Source organism: Capricornis sumatraensis, chromosome 7, assembly GCF_032405125.1.
Source record: "Capricornis sumatraensis isolate serow.1 chromosome 7, serow.2, whole genome shotgun sequence".
NCBI classification, from domain to species: domain Eukaryota; kingdom Metazoa; phylum Chordata; class Mammalia; order Artiodactyla; family Bovidae; genus Capricornis; species Capricornis sumatraensis.
The window spans coordinates 30,807,172-30,828,248 of NC_091075.1; positions in this window are offsets into that span (position 1 = coordinate 30,807,172).

The following is a 21,077-nucleotide window of genomic DNA, read 5'->3' on the forward strand; positions in this document are numbered from 1 at the left end:
GAGAAATGGATGACAGAGAATGAGATGGCTGGATGGCATCACCAACTCAATGGACATAAGTTTGAGTGAACTCCAGGAGTTGGTAATGGATGGGAGGCCTGGTGTGCTGTGATTCATGGGCTCACAAAGAGTCGGACACAACTGAGCGACTGAACTGAATTGAATAATAATAAAAAGATGGTGTTTGAGACAAAGTATGAGACATGCTGTCCAATGAATATCAAACTTATCCTAATCAGGTTAGTATATCTGCTACTTTGGGAATTAACAAATATATGCACTGCAAGGAAGTTATGAATGTAACTTCCTCCCTTTCTGGTCAAGGCAGGAATAGGGAGAGAATAATAATCAGTTACCCCTAAATTCACAATATGCTATTGTGCCAAACAACTTACATTTTGTAATCTCTTCATCTCACTGTTGTTTTATCAGATATTATTATGGATGTAATATAATGAAATGTATTACAGTAGGTGAAGCCATCATTTGACTGTTTTTCTTCACATCCATCCTTTACATACCTCTGCCCTATTTGTATCATAAAAAAATAACCTATACAGATCACACTTCCAAAGCTGGAAGAAAGTGACAAGAAGTGCTGGCAGGGATGGGAAACAAGAAGAAGGTAGAGGCTTGGCGTTTTTTCCTCCTTACTCCTGAGTTCAAATGTCGGGTAGTAGTAGCTCCACTTTCTTAATGTTTCCATCTCCCTTGGGCAGCCCCCTGTCTCTGAGATCCAGCTTCTGACAGGAGGCTCTGTGGATGGTTCACCAGACAGATCTTAGGCTCCACTTCCTCTGAGATCCCAAGCAGGCAGCAAAGACAAATATTATCTTCTCTCTTTCTAATATTCCATTAGCCTGAAGAGCAGAGAGAGCTTTCTTTAGTTTGTAATATCAGGCTCACCTTTGCTTTATTTAGTTGACTATCTCCAAACTCATATGGTCTAAATTCTTTCGAACTAAATGTGTAGGTTTGAAATTTCTTGAATGAAGGACCAGAATGTTAGGCTCAATTATCCAATACTCACTTGTGAAATATATTTTTTTCGTATCTCATTATTTCTAGAGAATAGTGTATTATATTATTTGTTAAAATGTGTACAGTACAGAGTAAGTATAACACATTGATTAAGAATTAGCCTTACAGTAGATGGAGATGAACTTAGTTATTCATTCAGCAAATATCCTTTGTGTTCTTTGAGTACCACCTACATGTCAGATATCTAGTGAAGAGGATGAACGTGATCCCTACTTTCAATTTGTTCCTGATCTGTCTATGTTTCTGACTTTTTGTAATATTTGAGTGATGAGTAGGAGGTTCAAAGTTAAGTTCTTTCCACAAAAATTAGATTAAGAAAAATTTCAGATAAAGAAGTGGAAAGATTTTTATAGCAAATATCCATAACTCATCACCCAAATTCTAAAAATTAATGTCAACTATTCTTATTTTATTATATGTGTATATTTCTATATATCTCTGGCTCTATTCGTGCAACATGTAATCTTTTTCTGGGTACACTTCAAAGTAAATTATAGACATCATTTACTTCTCTCTAAACACTTTAGCATAAATATCATTGACTAGTTAAATATTTTAAAAGCTTTTTCTTGCATAAAATTATTTCCTTACACATACAAATTACGTACAGAGAAACACACAAACTTCCTTACACATTAACTGAGTTTTGATAGATGTATATATTAATACTTCAAACTCTAATGATACAGATCATTTTAATCACTATCAGAAAATTCTTTATATCACTTAATAGTCAATTCTTGTCTACTTTCCCTTGAGGATACCACTGTTCTGGTTTTATCTAACATGATTTAGATTTCCCTCTTCTAAGAACCTCTAATAAATAAAATTATACAATAAATACTTTGTGTAAGTTTTCTTTCAATCAATATCATGGCTTTGAAAGACATATATGTCATTCTGTGCTTCAGTAATTCATTAATTTTTATTGCTTACTATTATTCCTTTGTTTGAATACTCTTCATTTGTTTTATCCATTCACCTTTCAAATGACACCTGGATTATGTCCAGTTTTTGGCTATGATGAATAATGCTACGATTTAAAATACAAGTTATTCAACATCAGCAAGTAAAACAATAAAAACAATAGAATATCATATATTTAAAGCTGTCTTGTAGGATGTAGATTTCCTCTAGTGTTGAAAATGCTAGTCATAGAGTACACGTATATTTAGATTTGTTTGTTTGTTTGTTTTTTAAAGTCCTGGTTCATATTCTCCCCCCAAATAGTAAAATTTTACCTACAAACCAATGACACATGAAATGAAATTGAAGTTGCTCAGTCATGTATGATTCTTTGCGACCCAATGGACTGTAGCCCGCCAGGCTTCTCCTCAGTTCATGGGATTTTCCAGGCAAGGATACTGGAGTGGGTTACCATTTTCTTTTTCCAGGGAATCTTCCTGACCCAGGAATCAAACTCAGGTCTTCCAGTTTGCAGGCAGACTCTTTACCCTCTGAGCCACCAGGGAATCCCAAGAATACTGGAATGGGTAGCCTATCCCTTCTCTAGCAGATATTCCTAACCCAAAAATTGAAGCAGGGTCTCCTGCATTGTAGGCAGATTCTGTACCAACTGAGCTATCAGGGAAACCTGTTTTGTTTTGTTTTGTTTTTTTTTTTTTTGAGTTCTGGTTATTCCACATCCTCAACAAAGCTTGGTGTGATAATTCTTTTAATTTTTCCCCTTTAACCCATGTGTACTAGTACTTTATTGTGACTTAATGTGAATTTACCCAATGGCTAATAACATTGAGCAGTTTTTCCTGCATATTGTCCATTTTAAAATCTTCTTTTGTAAACTTATAAAAATCATTTTTCCGGTTTTTACAGGGATTGTTTACTTTTCAGTATCGAGTTCTAGAAATTCTTTATATATCCTGGAAACCAAGATATGTTTCACAAGTATTTCTTTTAAGCTGATAAAAGGTTTTCCTTTTCATTTTATTGGCAATGTCTTTTGGTGAATGGATGTTTTTATTTTTGATGAATTAAAAAAACTAATCTAATTCATTTGATTTTTAAAATGTTTTCATTGCCATTGTTTTATTTAAGAAATCTCAGTCTATTCCTGAATATAAAAATACTCTCCATATATTTGCCCGTAAAAGGTGTTATAAACATAGCTTTCAGTTTTAGGTCTATGGCTTATCTTAATTTTCGTGTATGGTAAGCAGTAGAGGCTAAAATTCTGTTTTCTTTTGCATATAAATATCTTGTAATTCCAGTGCAAATGGCTGATAAAGACACCCTACCCCTGATAGGATTGCTTTAGTGTCTATGATGAAATTTGCCTGAGCATGTAAGTAGGTCTCAATTTCTGCATTCTCTCTTTTATCTATCATTCTCTTTGTAAATCATGCAGTATTGACGCTGTATCTCTATAGGAAATATTAAAGTCATGTAGTGTAAGTTATTCGTCTTAGTTCTTATTTTTCAAGATTACTTTGGAGAGTATGCTGCTGCTGCTCCTGCTAAGTCGCTTCAGTTGTGCCGACTCTGTGTGACCCCATAGACGGCAGCCCACCAGGCTCCCCCATCCCTGGGATTCTCCAGGCAAGAACACTGGAGTGGGTTGCCATTTCCTTCTCCAATGCATGAAAGTGAAAAGTGAAAGTGAAGTCCCTCAGTCGTGTCCGACTAGTAGCAACCCCATGGACTGCAGCCTACCTGGCTCCTCCGTCCATGGGATTTTCCAGGCAAGAGTACTGGAGTGGGGTGCCATTGCCTTCTCTGTTCAGAGAGTATAAGTCTTTTCATTGCCATATAAATTTTAGAATTTTATGTTCATTCTAAAAATTCTCTTTTAGTTTTATACTTGTAATTGCAATGAAATTATAGAATTGCAGTAAAATTAGTGGAGAACTGACAACTTGAAAATAGTATAGCTTTCAGTTCATGAACATGGTATATATCTTCATCTATTCAGCTATTCTTTAATTGTTCTAAGCAATAAATGTCATATACATGGTATGTTTAAATACTGAGATATTATGTTTTTATATTTTATCAAATTTAGTAAATTTATAACTTTGTTTAACACTTTGGTAGTGAAGCATGCTGTCAATTATTTCTCTTAGATGCTTACATCTAAAAATATCTATAGCCTCTATTCTTGAAAGATATTTTCAATAGATTTAAAATTCTAGGCTATTTTTTTCCCCTTTTGGCATTTAATGTTGTCTAATTGTTTTCTGTGACTTCTGTTGAGAATCCAACTATCATCTGGATGATTCCCCTGGATATACTGCATTACTTCTGTCTGGATGTTGTCAAGAATTTTATTTATTAATGGTTTTAAATAGTTTTACTATGCTTTGTCTAGGCTTGTTATTCTTAACATTTCGTCAACTTGATTTTTGATCTTGCTTTCACCAAATTGTAAAAATTTTCACTCATTATTTTTTCAAACTTTCTTTCTGCCATATTTTTCTTCATATTCAGTTCAGTTCAGTCACTCAGTCGGGTCCAACTCTTTGCAACCCCATGAATTGCCGCATGTCAGGCCTCCCTGTCCATCACCAACTCCCAGAGTTCACTCAGACTCACGTCCATCGAGTCCGTGATGCCATCCAGCCATCTCATCCTCGGTCGTCCCCTTTTCCTGCTGCCCCCAATCCCTCCCAGAATCAGAGTCTTTTCCAATGAGTCAACTCTTTGCATGAGGTGGCCAAAGTACTGGAGTTTCAGCTTTAGAATCATTCCTTCCAAAGAAATCCCAGCTCTGATCTCCTTCAGAATGGACTGGTTGGATCTCCTTGCAGTCCAAGGGACTCTCAAGAGTTCTCCAATACCACAGTTCAAACGCATCAATTTTTTGGCACTCAACCTCCTTCAGAGTCCAACTCTCACAACCATACATGACCACTGGAAAAACCATAGCCTTGACTAGATGGATCTTTGTTGGCAAAGTAATGTCTCTGCTTTTGAATATGCTATTTAGGTTGGTCATAACTTTTCTTCCAAGGAGTAAGCGTCTTTTAATTTTGTGGCTGCAGTCACCATCTGCAGTGATTTTGGAGCCCAAAGAAATAAAGTCTGACACTGTTCCCACTGTTTCCCCATCTATTTCCCATGAAGTGATGGGACCAGATGCCATGATCTTCGTTTTCTGAATGTTGAGCTTTAAGCCAACTTTTTCACTCTCCTCTTTCACTTTCATCAAGAGACTTTTTAGTTCTTCTTCACTTTCTGCCATAAGGGTGGTGTCATCTGCATATCTGAGGTTATTGATATTTCTCCCGGCAATCTTGATTTCAGCTTGTTTCTTCCAGTCCAGCATTTCTCATGATGTACTCTGCATATAAGTTAAATAAGCAGGGTGACAATATGCAGCCTTGACGTACTCCTTTTCCTATTTGGAACCAGTCTGTTGTTCCATATCCAGCTCTAATTGTTGCTTCCTGACCTGCATACAGATTTCTCAAGAGGCAAGTCAGGTTGTCTGGTATTCCCATCTCTTTCAGAATTTTCTATAGTTTATTGTGATTCACACAGCCAAAGGCTTTGGCATAGTCAATAAAGCAGAAATAGATGTTTTTCTGAAACTCTCTTGTTTTTTCAATGATCCAGCGCATGTTGGCAATTTGATCTCTGGTTCCTCTGCCTTTTCTAAAACCAGCTTGAACATCAGGAAGTTCACGGTTCCTGTATTGCTGAAGCCTGGCTTGGAGAATTTTGAGCATTACTTTACTAGCATGTGAGATGAGTGCAATTGTGCAGTAGTTTGAGCATTCTTTGGCATTGCTTTTCTTTGGGATTGAAATGAAAACTGACCTTTTCCAATCCTGTGGCCACTGCTGAGTTTTTCAAATTTGCTGGCATATTTAGTACAGCACTTTGACAGCATCATCTTTCAGGATTTGAAACAGCTCAACTGGAATTCCATCACCTCCACTAACTTTGTTCATAGTGATGCTTTCTAAGGCCCACTTGACTTCACATTCCAGGATGTCTGGCTCTAGATGAGTGATCACATCATCATGATTATCCGGGTCGTGAAGATCTTTTTTGTACAGTTCTTCTGTGTATTCTTGCCACCTCTTCTTAATATCTTCTGCTTCTGTTAGGTCCAGACCATTTCTGTCCTTAATCGAGGCCATCTTTGCATGAAATGTTCCCTTGGTATCTCTAATTTTCTTGAAGAGATCTCTAGTCTTTCCCATTCTGTTCTTTTCCTCTATTTCTTTGCATTGATCACTGAAGAAGGCTTTCTTATCTCTTCTTGCTATTCTTTGGAATTCTGCTTTCAGATGCTTATATCTTTCCTTTTCTCCTTTGCTTTTCTCTCCTCTTCTTTTCACAGCTATTTGTAAGGCCTCCCCAGACAGCCATTTTGCTTTTTTGCATTTCTTTTCCATGGAGATGGTCTTCATCCCTGTCTCCTGTACAATGTCATGAACCTCATTCCATAGTTCATCAGGCACTCTATCAGATCTAGACCCTTAAATCTATTTCTCCCTTCCACTGTATAATCATAAGGGATTTGATTTAGGTCCTACCTGAATGGTCTAGCGGTTTTCCCTACTTTCTTCAATTTAAGTCTGAATTTGGTAATAAGGAGTTCATGATCTGAGCCACAGTCAGCTCCTGGTCTTGGTTTTGTTGACTGTATAGAGCGTCTCCATCTTTGGCTGCAAAAATATAATCAATCTGATTTTGGTGTTGACCATCTGGTGCTGTCCATGTGTAGAGTCTTCTCTTGTGTTGTTGGAAGAGGGTGTTTGCTATGACCAGTGCATTTTCTTGGCAAAACTCTATTAGTCTTTGCCCTGCTTCATTCCCCATTCCAAGGCCAAATTTGTCTGTTACTCCAGGTGTTTCTTGACTTCCTAATTTTGCATTTCAATCCCCTATAATGAAAAGGACATCTTTTTTGGGTGTTAGTTCTAAAAGGTCTTATAGGTCTTCATAGAACCGTTCAACTTCAGCCTCTTCAGCATTACTGGTTGGGGCATAGACTTGGATTACCATGATATTGAATGGTTTACCTTGGAGATGAACAGAGATCATTCTGTCATTTTTGAGATGGCATCCAAGTACTGCATTTTGGACTCTTTTGTTGACCATGATGGCTACTGCATTTCTTCTGAGGGATTCTTGCCTGCAATAGTAGATATAATGTTCATCTGAGTTAAATTCACCCATTTCAGTCCATTTTAGTTCACTGATTCCTAGAATGTCGACATTCACTCTTACCATCTCTTGTTTGACCACTTCCAATTTGTCTTGATTCATGGACCTGACATTCCAGGTTTCTATGCAATATTGCTCTTTATAGCATCGGACCTTGCTTCTATCACCAGTCACATCCACAGCTGGGTATTGTTTTTGCTTCAGCTCCATTCCTTCATTCTTGCTAGAGTTATTTCTCCACTGATCTCCAGTAGCATATTGGGCACCTACTGACCTGGGGAGTTCCTCTTTCAGTATCCTATCATTTTGCCTTTTCATACTGTTCATGGGGTTCTCAAGGCAAGAATACTGAAGTGGTTTGCCATTCCCTTCTCCAGTGGACCACATTCTGTCAGACTTCTCCACCACGACCTGCCCGTCTTGGGTGGCCCTGCGGTCATGGCTTAGTTTTATTGAGTTAGACAAGGCTGTGGTCCTAGTGTGATTAGATTGACTAGTTTTCTGTGATTATGGTTTCAGTATGTCTGCCCTCTGATGCCCTCTTGTAACACCTACCATCTTACTCGGGTTTTCTCTGCTGGTGCTCCTTACCTTGGATGAGGCATATCTCCTCACCACCACACTTTGTGACCTTCTATGTGGGATGGCTCCTCTAGGCCATCCTGTGCCTGCGCAGCCACTGCTCCTTGGACATGGGGTTGCTCCTTCAGGCCGCTGCCACTGGCCTCGGGTGTGCAGTTGCTCCTCCCGGTTGCCACCCTGGCCTCGGACATAGACTAGCTACTCTCCGCCGTTGCCCCTGATCTTGGACGTGGGGTAGCTCCTCCTGGCATCCGTCCCTGGCCTTGGATGCGGGGTAGCTCCTCTCGGCCATGCTTAGTGCGCCAGCCGTGGCCTTCTGCGCTTACTGCCTGCAACCAGTATTTAAGTTTGTGTTCTCTTTTTCCTGAACTTTTTATTCTTTATGGTATTCAAATCAGATCATCTTTATTGATCTTTTCTCAGGCTCACTTTTTCATTAGTTAAATTTAAGTCCATTTTTCAGATATAATATTTTTCAGCTCTTTATTGTCTCTTACTCCTTTTTGTAGTTTTAATGTTGAAATTTTCATTGCTTGTTTCATTTAATTCACTTTCTTTTTTTACCTCATTTATCATAGTTATATTACTGCTTTTCAGTTCAGTTCAGTTTAGTCGCTCAGTCGTGTCCAACTCTTTGCAACCCCGTGAATCACAGCACACAGGGCCTCCCTGTCCATCACCAACTCCTGGAGTTCACTCAGACTCACGTCCATTAAGTCAGTGATGCCATCTAGCCATCTCATCTGTCGTTCCCTTCTCCACCTTCCCCCAATCCCTCCCAGCATCAAAGTCTTTTCCAATGAGTCAACTCTTCACATGAGGTGGCCAAAGTACTGGAGTTTCAGCTTTAGCATCATTCCTTCCAAAGAAATTCCAGGGCTGGCCTTCAGAATGGACTGGTTGGATCTCCTTGCAGTTCAAGGGACTCTCAAGAGTTATCTCCAACACCACAGTTCAAAAGCATCAATCACTTTTAAGTGTTGTTATTTCCAACATCTTGGGATTAATATCTGTTTGTTTGGGGTTTTTTTCCCCCGTAAAGAATAGATCAGTTTTCCTTATTCTTTATGTATCAGGAAATTTCATCTTTTCTGAGACTTTATGAATGGTATATTTTGGAGGCTATGAATTCTGTTATATTCCTCTGAAGAATATTGATGTTTTAATTTTAACAGGCAGGTAACTTAGTTAGACTCAAAGTAAAACAAGTTCTCTTAATCTATAACTCAACACTTATTGAAGTTCAAATCCCTTTCTTCACCCCCCTGCTCCCACCCTGCCCCTCTCTTTAACAAGGCTTCTTTCAGTTTGCAACATGCATCCCTGCTTCGCGAAGCACCTACAGATTTTTCAAGGAGTTTACTCATCAAATACGAAAACCTCAACTCTGGATCTCTGCTAGGACACCATAACCGTCTTCTAGGGCCTGGATTGCCGTCTAGTCTATTCAATGGCTCCTCAGGCCCAGAAGACCATACATTTTCTACTGGAGTTTTGGCTGCTCTGAGCTACTCTCGGACTAAAAGCCATAAGTGTTGGAAGCTCCGTCAACACTTTTTCACTCTTCCATATTAAAATTCCCTTCATAGGAGGCTTATGTCTTTTCACTGTACCAGAGTTTATTGTCCAGAGCAGAATTTATCATTGTTATCTGGGGGTGATCAGTATGTAAGATTGTTCTAGGTCATCCCAGAGGCAGAACTTCTATGGTAGAGATTTCCTTTTCTTTGGAATTACATGCTATTCTTTGTTCCACATTATCTGATAATTTTCATTACTATAATTAGAGAGATTCTAATTTGTGTTTAAGCTATATTCTAGCCATTCTAATCAGTGTATAATACATGTAATGCTTTTCTCTTTATTAAAGATATATAAGAAGGAAAGAAGAACTATAATTACAAACCAAATATATGTAATGTTGTATTGTTCTGTAGAAATAATATATGAAGTTGAGAAAGAGAATAGAGAACATTGAGAGTGTGGCAGCTAATCGGAGATTCTGGAACTTGGTTAATAGGCTAACATGAGAGAAGATTTAATATTTTCTTGGAATTGTCCAAACCCTAGTGTGGCTGAAACTTAATAAGCAAATACAAGAATTTCATTAGGCCAGATTAAAATAATTGTGAGGGGCCAAATCAACCAGATGTTCTACAGATTTTGTTAAGGGAATTGGATTTAATTATAAGTATGGAGGGAATCAGTTGAAACGTTGTTAGCAAGGAGTGACTTATCTTGAAAAATCTACATCTTCCAGTGTCTAAATCCTGCTAAAGCCCAAACTTGTTTGAAATCTTACATATGATATTTAAAATGCATGTAAAATATATTATGTCTGTGTAGACTCAAGTTAGAAATAACTATGTAAAGTTAAATACTGCTACCAGAAAAACATTAGTTTGTTAATAAATTTAGACAATATTTAGCTATGCAGAAGAAATTAAAAGTTTGGTTCCATAAGAACAGTGTTAAAATCTTTCATGTCAGCAAATCTCTTTGCTTTATGAAACTGTTCTCTTCTACCTTGTCCCATAGTGATGACCGCTTTCCTGAAGTTCCAAATCTATATACATCCATCAGAATTTGCAGTTTTGATGTGTCAGTAGTAGCCTCCAGTATTCACAGGGGACAGTTTTAGCACTCTACTACTAGCAAAGATTTCCTGGAGCATTATGTTGTCAGACTATATATTTTTAAGGACAAAATTATGCACACCAAAATATCATTAATTAATGAAATATATCTGAACTCTTGTATATTTATAATCAAGTGGTGACATTTTTGTAGTGGATTTTCATGGTAATTGAATAACCAACACATAGCATGTTAGTTTCTCAAATTTTACAAGCCAATACTTTATTTCAATGAATATAATCACCTTATCCCACTCTTCAGGGTTTCTGATGTACCTATTTATAATAGGAAAGTGGTCCACAATCTCCACTAGCAAAAAATCTTCTCAAGCTTTTATCTTTCATTTTATATTTATAAAAATATAATTTTCACTCATTGAAATTTATTACATGTATTGAATCATAAGTCAGAAACTGGAAAGGAGCTGAGCTTTCATCCTACTTGTAGGCAACAAATTAGTCTGATTTTATCTATACACACACAAATACACACACTGACAGAAGACATAAAATGATATGAGATCCTTCAGTCAGAGACACACAATATTATTATTCATAGCAAAAGTAGCAACAAGAACAATATATGAGCACTGATTACTCAAACCCTAGTCATCACAGGGTGACACAATGAGGAACATATAATACTTGTACATACAGTAACCTGGCTCATGGGAGAGAAAATTAGAAATTAGGAAAGTCTGAATGTATTAGGTCTGCGACTGGCCTGACTTGCTTTCCAGAGAGGGAGAGAGAAAGATCTTATATTTATTTTTGTATGTGAACAAGTACCTCCAGAGAGGTGAGGAAGGATTTATTTTTATTACCCCCAGGTATCTTTGGAGAGGGAAAGGTGTTTAAGTTGATTACCCTAAAATATTTCCTTATACAATCATTCTTAAGTTTGCTGTAAATGTCTTTCCTAAGAGAATCAGCAAGATGCATAAAAATTAGATATTTAAGGAGAATTGTCTCCCAACTACAGTCACCTAGTCTTTATAACTAAATGCCACCTTTTGATCCCTGCCATCCTGGTATCCTGTTATCCCTGTGCATTTCGGGATTCAAGCTGGATAGTAGCATTCTGACCTACATGAACGTACAATGGCCACAGAACTCTTCAGGGATGTTGGAACTCCCCTCACAAATTTCTCACATTTTTTGCACATTAAAGGTGAGTTCTGCGTACCCTCCTAGCATGACCGAGCAGATCTTAACATGGTAAATGTGTTCAAACATTCTAATATCTCTAAATGTTTGGACATTTTTTCTCCATAGTTTACCAAGATAGTTTTGATATTTCAACTTCATTTAATGTACGTAGTTCATGTTAGGGTCTTTCAGAAAATCAAGAAAAGCAACCTTTAGAGCCCTTTCTAACATCTTCAGTCAAACACTGAGTCCAGGATCCCTGTTTAGCGGTCTTATATCAATAAATAGGGCTTGATCTAATTTTATGTTCTTTCCACCATTGCCCACACCCTTAAAATCCATTCCCACAGATATTCCCAAGATCTCTGTATTTGTGTATATACTAAAAATAATCATGCAGTACTTTTGATGTGTAAGTCACTTTTTCATTGTTCACATCTTGCACATTATCCTTTGAGACCCCTTAGTGACTGAGTCTAAATATAGGACCAGGCTATATATAGTTCTGTGCAGTTACGTCTTGAAACAAAGAGATGCCTGGTGTGGGCCCTAAATAGCAACTGCAGTGCCTTGTAACGCAGCAGTCTCAGGAAGACTTGTGCTGACAGAGAAGAATTTGGGGATTTGCCTTCGCTTGCTTCCAAGTGTTCTGCATATATGACCCCATTTGAATTTTCAGGATCTTATTCCTTCCCAAACGATGACGTGGGAGATTCAGTTTGCATTGTAATCCCATCATGCACAAAATGAGACTCTGATTTTTTGTTTCCAGCTTTATTGAAATGTAATAGACATATAACATTGTGAAAGTTTAAGTTATACTACATGTTGATTTGATACATTTATATATTGCAAGATTATCACCATCGTACAATTACAGCGTCAGCACTTAATTAACATTTCTTTATGGTGGTGAGAGCATTTAAAATCTACTCTCTCAGCAACATTCAAGTCTATAATACAATATTAAAACTATAAGCAGTCATACTGTACATTAGATTCCCAGAGTTTGTTAATCTTATAACTAGAATTTTCACCCCTAGACACATATTTTCCCTAACCCAACCCCTGGTAACCACCACTCTACTCTCTGTTTCTCTGAGATTCTGACTTGTTTCATAACTTTCAGTTCTGTGGCAACAGGAGATAAAGGTTTCTTTCAAGGCAGATACAGAACTTTTCAGGTCGTTTATACTCAGCTGAACCTGAGAATCTGAAGCCCTGTGATAACCTTTCCTTTCCTCACTGTTTTTCCACTATAATCAAGAGAAATATTATTCTCTTAGTTTGACTAAAATATTCTAAACCAGCAAATGAACGGTCATGTAGAACATCATTTCTTTATGTATTTCATTAGGAGTATACAAGGTGATATTTTGACTACCTCTGTTGCCAAATCATAATGTGGACTTTGAGAGCCCCTTTTTTTTAACCTCTGAAAATCATAGTCATTAGTGCTTGAAATCTAGGCAAGTAGAAAAGCAATTCAGCAAAACCTAGAACAAATTTAGAAATTTCATCCTTATCTTGCTATTCCTCTGGAATCATACCTGTTACTAAAATCTGTTACCAATCAGGGTTCAACAAGAAAAGCAGAATCAGATATATATATATATATATAGAGAGAGAGAGAGAGAGAGAGAGAGGCTTATAAGGTCAGTTTAACACCCAAAGAGCTGGTTATGAACAAGGGTAGGCTAGAACTCTGTCACATCAATTGAAGCTGTTTGTCAGAGGCAGAATTTCTTCTCAAGGAAACCTTGGTTCTGTTTTTAAAGGTGTTTAACTAACTAATTCATGCCCACCTAGATTATCTTGGATGATCTCCTTTTACTTAAAGTCACTGATTATGGGTCATAACCATCTATATAAAAAACCTTCACAGCAATGACAAGGTAACTGTGTGACTGAGTAACTGGTAACTGTAGCCTACTCAAGTTAACATATGAACTATCCAACATAATAGAGAAATAGTTTATTATTCTAAAAAATTGGCAAACAGAGTAATACAATCAAACATTGTCACTGCTCTTTCTTTAAGAACTATACCAAAAGATAGGCATATAATAGATGTGGGGAAATGTGTCTTTATAAAAGTATACCAAACAATAATTGAAAAAGAAATGGTAGAATATCACCGCTTAGCCATACCAGCGAAGTAATGGATGTGGACATTGTGTACAAATAAAAATGAGAGAAAATCAGACATTACCATTCCCTGTCCTTGATGAAAGAATGTACCGCCATTCATGACCTTGCCAAAGAAATGAATCTGAGTCTGGTCAGGTCTCTATATTCATCTGCCAATATCCAGAAAAAGCAAAGGAAAAACCAAATTTTGAGCTACATTGAGCATATAAGAACAGCCAAATCAGACTGTGGGAGCTTCTTTATATTGAATAGTCAGTGGTCTTCAATGGATAAAATTGTAAGGAAATGAAAGGAATGGGGATTGTCTGCTAAAATTAATGTTATCAACTCTAATAATCTTTTAAAGAACAAAACTATGGTATGAGATATACACATGAAAGACTATCTGAAAAGCAGCATTTATATGATAGATTATTTGTTCTATAGTTACATAGAGTATCAACATTTTCATGACTCTCCTTATAGGAACCAGTTCTCCTGTTTGATAGATGAGATCCTTATCAATTAGGATGTTTCATTTCCTAAATTCTTGATAATGGGGATATGCCAACATGTAAATTATTATAGGGTTCTAGGAAATCTATTATTGATAGCTTTGACATCTGTTGTTTTGAGATATTCAACACCCATTCTACCATTTTTTATTCTAGAAGCAGAGCCATTTATTTTTGTGAAACTTGTCTATACGGAGCTTACCCAGTCACTCCCTGTCCATGGTTTTGGGGCCACTGTAAAGGTGCAACGAGTCAGAATTTATCAACCCTAAGCTAAGACACAGGGAAGAGATAGGGATTCATTTACTCAACAAATATCTATGACAAAATTAGACCAATCAGAGTTCTTCCAAGGACATTTTTTCATTGTTATTCAATGTCCCTTTAATACTGGCCCTGAGAAGCTGTTAGAATGTGCGTCTTGTTCCCCCTGAAGGCTCTCTATCAACTATATGAATAGAGAGTTTGAGTATGAAAGAATCATGGCCTCAACATCATTGATTTCACGAATCCAGCAGTGACTGAACCCACGGAGTGTAGTCTCCCCAGTTTAAGTTTGATTTCTATAATTTGTATCTAAAAGGTTTTTTTCAATAACATATTGTGAATACTTGAAGATTCCTAGAACCTAAAATAACAGGGTATACTATAAAATTAATTTTTTCTAAAGACCATGTGACATGGATTTTATGTGATGTCAGAGAATAGAGTTGGAGGGATAATTAAGAAATAACTTTATTTTGTTGCATATGTGTTCTTAAGAATATTTTCAAACTTTTGTATAGTAGAATGTTTACAGTTGATAGAATTAAGATTCTACAGTGAAGACACTGAAGTGACTTATGTAAGGTTACAGAATGGCAGGAGTAGAATCGAGGGTAGCAGGGATAATTAAAACATGTTTGTTTTTAGAAAAGAGCATGAAATCAACCACTTGAAATGTATAATATGATATATTCAGAAAACTAACCATTGATGCTTCAAAATAGTCTTTTCCTAATCACCTTAAAAAAATCATTTACCAAATATAGTTTTTTAAATGAATATTGTATTAAGATACTATGTATATAAACATGTCTGAGAATTTTATTTAAAACTCTTTAAAAAGAAGACATCTCAAAGTTGCTAAATAATTTTTAAAGAGGTAAAATATTTTTAAGTTTATGCTAAAATTAGATCCTTTCACTTATTTTATTTATGAGTTTACCAATATCATTCCACAAAGGTGATGCATTTTGATTTTTAAATATTGACATTGTAAATTATAATATCTGTCTTCAAAGGGTAAACAGAAAGAATTATCTGTTGTAAAAATATTTCTTTATATGTACAGCATGCCTCTTTTGGCATGTCAATGTAGCAATAGTTCACTGGTAAAAAGATACACACATATTGACAAAGCATTTATTAATATATAGAATTGCAGTAATTCCAGAAAGTCTGCTTCTGTAAGCACTCTAAACATTGGGCATTTCTAAGAAGTGTTCTGAAGTCTAATAATTACCATCCCAGATGCTGAATTGTGTCTCCATGGGACAGCTGAATGAGCTGTCACATTTGACAGAGGTGCCAATCTTAAACCAGCTATGACTCCTCTCTGTAAACTTCTCTCTCTGGGGCATTACAAAACTCTTAATTAGCTTTCCTTTCCAAGCAGGGTTTCATTTTGATGATATTACTTCATTTTGTTAAAATTATTGGATTCAAATTGATTTTCATATTTCATTTATTACAATAAGTACATATATTTGTACAGTATCTAAATTCAAGTTGCTAACCTAACTAAGCCTGGAGAAGGAAATGGTACCCCACTTCAGTATTCTTGCCTGGAGAATCCCATGGGCAGAAGAGTCTGATGGGCTACAGTCTATGGGGTCACAAACAGTCAGACACGACTAAGAGACTAACACACACACACACCCTGAGATAAAATCAGGAGTTCATTAAAATGCAAATGTCCCTTTAATACTGAAAGAAGAACTTTTTACACATAATTCAGAATTTCATGCAAAGATAGGCACGATAAAGGACAGAAACGGTAATAGAAGCAGAAGTTATTAAGCAGGGGCAGCAAGAAGAACTATACAAAAAATCTTAATGACCCAGATAAAAACAATGGTGTGATAACTCACCTAGAGCCAGACATCCTGGAGTACCAAACCAAACAGGCCTTAAGAAGCATCACTATAAGCAAAGAAAGCTAGTAGAGGTGATGGAATTCCAGCTGAGCTATTTCAAATCCTAAAAGATGATGCTATTAAAGTGCTGCACTCAATATGCCAACAAATTTGAAAAACTCAGCAGTGGCCACAGGACTGGAAAAGTCAGTTTTCATTCCTATCTCAAAGAAGGGCAGTGCCAAACAATGTTCAAACTACTGTACAACTGCACTCATTTCACATGCTAGAAAGGTCATGCTCAAAATCCTTCAAGCTAGACTTCAACAGTACGTGAACCAAGAACTTCCAGATATACAAGCTGGATTTCAAAAAGGTAGAGGAACAAAAGATCCAATTGCCAACATCCGCTGGATCATAGAAAGAGCAAGAGAATTCCAGAAAAATATTATTCTGCTTCATTGACTACACTAAATCATTTTATTATGTGGATCATAGCAAACTATGGAAAATTCTTAGAGGTGGGATTACTAGACCACTTTACCTGCTCCTGAGTAACCTGTATGGAGGTCAAGAAGCAACAATGAGAACTGGACATGGAACAGCAAACTACAGACTGGTTCAAAATTGAGAAAGGAATACATCAAGGCTGTATATTATCACTGTGCTTTTTTAACTTATATGCAGAGTACATCATGCAAAATGCTGGGCTGGATGAAACACAAGCTGGAATCAATATTGCCAAGAGAAATATCAATAACCTCACATATACATATAACACCACCCTTATGGGAGCAAGCAAAGAGGAATTAAAGAGCCTCTTGATAAAGGTAAAAGAGAAGAATGAAAAAGCTAGCTTAAGACAACATTCAAGAAACTACGATCATGGCATCTGGTCCCGTAACTTCATAGCAAATTGATGAGGAAACAATGGAAACGGTGACAGACTATTTTCTTGGGCTCCCTCAAAAATTACCATGGACAATGACTGTAGCCATGAAATTGAAAGATGCTTGCTCCTTGGAAGAAAAGCTATGACAAACCTAGACACTGTATTAAAAAGCAGAGACATTGCCAATAAAGGTCTGTCTAGTCAAAGCCATGGTTTTTCCAGGAGTCAAGTGTGGATGAGAGATTTAGACCATAAAGATTAAGCTCCAAAGAATTGATGCTTTTAAAGTGTGGTATTGGAGAAATTCTTGAGAGTCCCTTGGACAGCAAGGAAATTAAACCAGTCAATCCTAAAGAAAATCAACTCTGAATGCTCATTGGAAGTACTGATGTTGAAGCTGAAGTGTTAGCACTTTAGTCACCAGATGTGAAGAATTGACTCATTTTGGAAAAGCCCCTGATCCTGGGAAAGATTGAAGGCAGGAGGAGAATGGGACGACAGAGGACGAGATAGTTGGAATGCATCACTGACTCAATGGACATGAGTTTGAGCAAACTCCAGGGGATAATGAAGATACGGAAGCCTGGCTTGCTGCAGTCCATGGGATCACAAAGAGTTGGACATGACTGAGTCACTGAACAACAGCAATTCAGAATTATGCTGATGTATGATAAATTTATCCAAAAAAGCAAGCTTATTTTTGAAGACATATTGATGATTTTAAATGTTAAAAATTCACAGAAATAAGGTAGATATATTATGAACCTATATAATGCTGTTTGTTAAAAATCTTGTATAAATTATGTATTCCCACAAGGGAAAAATACTTGAATGAAGAATATATTCAACTTATTGTAGAGAAAATTTAGAAAAATTTTCTATGTAATATATTCCAAAATGTTTTGAGTTTCCAAGGGGAAAACATTACACCAGTGAAAAATATTTAGGTATATTTTTAGAGCTTGGCATTTTTGAATAGTTTAACCTGAATGCATCTTTAATATATAGTGTCAGTTTCAACTTACTTGAAATTTTTCACACAACAAATTTCAATTTGAGTAGCTTCTCTTAGGGTTCAGAATTAGTTAAATATTTCAGCAAAATCAGCTGCTTATGAAAGTAGTCAATTGTCATTTACCTTTACCAATATTAATAGTATGTTTAACAAGTAACAATATGCATTCTCCTTTTAGCAGAGATGCTGCTTACCAATGACATCTCATTGCTTCACACAGCAGGGCCTCTCATTCTATTTGGGTGTAATGACTGAGCTAACATCAGTTTTTAAGAATGTATGTTATCATTATTCATTACAGTACAGCACTGAAGCTTCTTTGGGAGGCAATAAAGAACAAAATGTATATTTTAAAGACCCTCATTTTCCCCCTAAATGCTTGAATTAATCTGCAGTCTGTGGTGTTCAGAGAATTGAGTTATGGGCTAAAGCGATGCTTCTCTTGAAGTACATCATGCCTGGAGATTGGGCTCTGATTAGCCTCTGAGTTTTCTAATACAGCCTATTGATTTTCTGTTACTGTAGCTGCCTTTGGATTTTCTGTGCTGGTACAGAGTTTTCTATCTTTTGCATGAGAGAATGATGAATGGTTGTCTGCGAGGCTCCAAGCACATACTTATTTCCTCTTCAATAAGAACAAGCGTGAATATCATTTAAGCAGAAAAAAACAGTGAGGAACCCAGCACACTTAGGGAAGAATTTGGGTTTTCCTCATATTCTTTGTTGATCCTAACTACTAAACTATTTACATCCTACAAAAATTTGACAATCTTATTTGGTACTATTAAATTCTCTTATTACTCTCATGGTGAGGAAAGAATAAACTTTGTTTTAAAGGTAAACATACAACTTTTGTGAAAGTATATTTTAAAACTAATCTCATTTTTATTTTTCAATTGGCCACTACATTGATTTTAAATGCAAACAGAGTAGGACTAAGAAGTGAACCACTATTCTGAAAACATTTTTTTTTAATTTCAGCTAAATACTAGAGATATAATGTAAAACATGATTAATATAAATAACACTGTTGTATGTTATATATGAAAGTTAAGAGAGTGAATCCTAAGTTTTAATCACAAGAAAAAAATTTTTCTTTTATTTTGTGTTCATATGAGATGGTGGTTGTTCACTAAACTTATTGTGGAAATCATTTCATAAATCATAACTTTATGCTATGTGTTGTAAACTTATGCATTTCCATATGTCAATTATATCTCAATGAAGCAAGCAGGAAAATTCTCATTTGGAATGGAAATTTCCATTCATTTTTATGAATGAATATACAAAATCATAATCATCTAGAACTTCCTACAGGTGTGCATGCATGCTCAGTCGCTTTAGTCGTGTCCAACTGTTTGTGAGGCTGTGGACTGTGGCCCGCCAGGCTCCTCTGTCCATGAGATTCTCCAGGCAAGAATACTGGAGTGGGTTGCCATGCCCTATTCCAGGGGATCTTCCTGACGCAGGAATTGAACCCACATCTCAGTCTGCACAGCATTGGCATGCAGGCTTTTTACCACCAGTGCCACCCGGGAAGCCTGAAGCTTCCTACAATTTATATCAAAAAAATAATAATAATTTCAATGTCAGCGAACTCTGATTTTTTTTTCAGTAGGTATGACACATTGTCCATCTATGTTCACTACAAGCAGAGTCATAGAAATAGAATTTTGAGCAAGTGATACCTTGAAGCAATGGTCTGAGTGACACCTGTAGCAAGTGAGGGAAGCAGAATAAGTCTGGAAAAAGCTAGGCATGGATGTGAACGCAGGCGAAATCTGTCTTTGTTCTCATTTCATAGGGAATGCTACCACTCTGTTGGTACCCACCATAAAGCAAGGACCCTACCTTTTTTTCACCCTTGTCATTAAGTCATCGATCACAGGCTGCCCAAGAAGTGGAAGAGAAACATAATTTCCTAGATTATCTTCTTGCCAAGCAGTTCCCATCAGGAGAGAACATATTCAAGGGAAGAGGCAGCTGTGAGCTGATAGCAGTTAGCACTCACACCAGCCTTCAGAGTGGACCTGAGCAGGGCAACAGCAATGCCTGCTGTATAGGTCCAGTTCAGGTTCACAGTTCTGGTCTGACTTGCTCCCATATAGAGATGCAAAGATTGCATACTGTACCCATTGCCTTTAAAATGGGAATCTGTTAAAAGGATTCACAGATGATATGAAATTATAGATGATCATATAAACTAACCTGCAAAACATTTGCTTTGCAATTTATGGATTAAAATCACAAGATATTCAACATAATTGAATCCACATTTTTATACATGTTTAAATATTTTTATAATTTTAGTATTCAGTAAACTATAAATAAAATGGTTTGATTGCTATGTTCCTGTTATTAATTTTTGTTCTTTCAAAGAATTCCCATAAAAGGCAATGTGTGCCATTTCAGTGGTGTGCAAGAAAAGAGGGTACAAAATGATCCACTTCTATTTTTATCAATTTCATTTAGGAGATGAAAAAGGTAAACAAATAGTTTAATGATTCAAAAAGAGTAACAGTTATATCAGCAATGGAAATTTAGTTACACTTTTTAAAATTCTACCAAATTCTTCATGTAACAATGAGCTTCATAGCTTCTGAAAGTTGGAACAATCATTCTTTCAAACCACAACACTTAAATGGTACATTTATCTGGGCTTCCCCTCATGTGAAATCATCTTCAGAATAAAACTGAATTATATTCAAAGAAAAGGTAGAAAACTTGTAAAGCAGTCCAGCTATGCATATAAATTTATTTAGAAATACTGTTTTGCTTCCCAAAGGGTTGTTTTTTATTGAAGATTTAACCGAATATCATTTTCCAATACCTTGGGTTTTAGTTTTCTTTTCACCTATAAAAATA